The sequence below is a fragment of the Plecotus auritus genome (assembly GCF_963455305.1).
Source record: "Plecotus auritus genome assembly, chromosome: 5".
Taxonomy (NCBI): Eukaryota; Metazoa; Chordata; class Mammalia; order Chiroptera; family Vespertilionidae; genus Plecotus; species Plecotus auritus.
The window spans coordinates 85,650,248-85,652,730 of record NC_137776.1 but is presented as its reverse complement, the minus strand read 5'-3'; positions in this window follow the sequence as shown (position 1 = coordinate 85,652,730).

Here is a 2,483-nt window from a genome sequence, read left to right as displayed (position 1 = left end):
GAGCTAGCTTTCTGTAGTCTGATACACAATGCTTCCTCAAGCTTGGTAAGAAAATAAGCAATTAAGAGTGGCACAGATGATGTTTGCATAAATGAACACAGTGAATGTCAAGCATGTAATAAATATTCATTAATGTTACTACTTATGCTCTTTGCTGCCCAACTTCATAATAATTATCATAATTTCTATCATACTAAAATTAATGAGTTATTAAGTGGCTTTAAATATAATTTTAAAAATATATAATGTTTTATATCTGTGCTGTATAAACTGTATTGCTCATTCTTTTGACATGTATTTATCATATATTAAAATTTCTTTATCTAATCATTTTTGAATCCAGTCATCCATTTTCTCATTAAAATACTAAAATATTTATTAAACATATTTTAATGGTTAGTGATAAAACTGGAAAATACATGTCTCTCTGACTTAAATTGACTGTGGGCAACGGGGAGAAATAGAAAACTCCAAGTACACCATATACATCTTACTGATTTATTGGCCTACGGAAGATGACTTTCCTTATCTGATCTGGCCCATGACAGGCAGGCTGGAGCTAAGCAGTTGAGAAAATGAAAAAAAGTGGAGAAGCTGTGATGGGTAGAATTTTAGATATCTTGGGAACATTCAATTGTAGAGATACAATAGGTTGTTAGTCATGACACAGATGTTTTAAGAAAATTATGCACACAGAGGCAATTACTTTTTTCAAGGCAGAGAGCAAAAGGTGGGCATAGTAGGTAAGGGAACAATTCATGAAGGATGGGAGACCAAAAAGGATGGTAAGTGAGAAGTCATATTTGGGTAAGTTGGTGGGAAGTAGTGTGAGAATAGAGACATTTATTGGGAACTTTTAGGAGATATTGTGAAATGTGAGGTTCAGCAGGAAATACTCCAGCCTCTCTTAATTAACTGATATCTATAATATATTTTACTTTCAGATTTTATAATCTGAGAAACTTATTGCTTTCTATTCTATCTTATTTGGGAGATAAAAGTGAGTGTTTATTTTCAAGCCTAATATTTCTCCTTTATTAATCTACTGCTAAGTTGTCAAGGTTGCTGCCCTTCTTTACATTGAATGTGTCTATGAATCACATGAATCACTGTTATTTTACAACATTTATATTCTTTAAAACAATTGAGGAAAATATTGAAGTTTTACTGATTTAAAAGAATGAAAGAGAGGTGCTTAAAATTTGATCGGAAATAATTTTTACTAATGTAAATATCCCCATAGGGAATTTTTTTCTGAAGTTTAGAAACATTAAGATTAGAGTGAATACACATGTTCTCGATCACAATGTAATAGTGATTAATATAGTGAAAATTTACTTAATATTTAAGAATTGCTGGCAAAGAGCAATGGCATTATGAATGGACTTGAAAGGGTACAATGTAAATGAATTTGTACAAGTCAGATAAGTGGTTAAAAGAATTTAGAGAAGAAAACATTTCATTTATTCAATATTAACATGAGAGTCACCTATTTATTTAGAATATTTAAAAAGTTTCAATGTGTTCTGTGGATCAAAGATTATTTTAATTGCTTAATAAATGGCATATACACATGTTACTAGTATTAAAATAGTTAATTCTCAAATGTCTATAAATAACAAACAATTTAAAAATAACATTGATATCTCTCCAACTTTGGTTTTTGAACATCATCAGATTGAGTGAGGATGTGATCCTTGATGTTGTTTTGCTGATGAAGTTTATATAATAAAAACAAAATTAAAATGTAAATATAGTCACACTTTTTTTAAAAATTCTGGTTAATAAAAATGCAATTATGGTTTTTAAAAAGGAAACATGAACAGAAAGTATAAACTAAAACTATTAAAAATTTATGTCTAGTAGATAGTATTGAAAATAACTGAGGAAATAATAATGATAAACAGTTCCTCAACAAATACAGTGTCATCAGATGTTTAAGTTAATTGTTTGGATGCATCCTTTTCTCTATAACATTTTTGGACAATTCAATGTTTTTGTCCTCAGGCTTTACAAGGCATTTGCTCATGTCTCCTATATCAAAATAAGTTACTACGGCCAAGCATTGATTATTCAAGTTTCAATCTAAGGTGGATTCTCTGGTTGGAAATTACAAACTATCATCACCTATACTTACTTAGGATGACTATAAGGTAGGATAGTAAGAAGCTAGGAAAATTCCTGGACAAGTGGAATGGGGAAACTGACACAGAGAATTAACAAGGCCACACAATTTAAACAAGTTACAGGCAGCTAGTGAATCACAAGACCTATCCCCTTAACCCAGGACCCTTGTGAGCAAACGCTTGATACCTCCCCACTCTAACCAGAGAATACAGAGCTTAAATCACCTGGGTTGGGCAAGATAGAGAGCAGAAACCCAATTAATACCATTTGTGCCAGCCAAACCCAAAGACAAATGAATTCAGGGAACAAACACCAAAAACCCGATTAGAACCAGACAGACCCAAGACAAAAGTAAA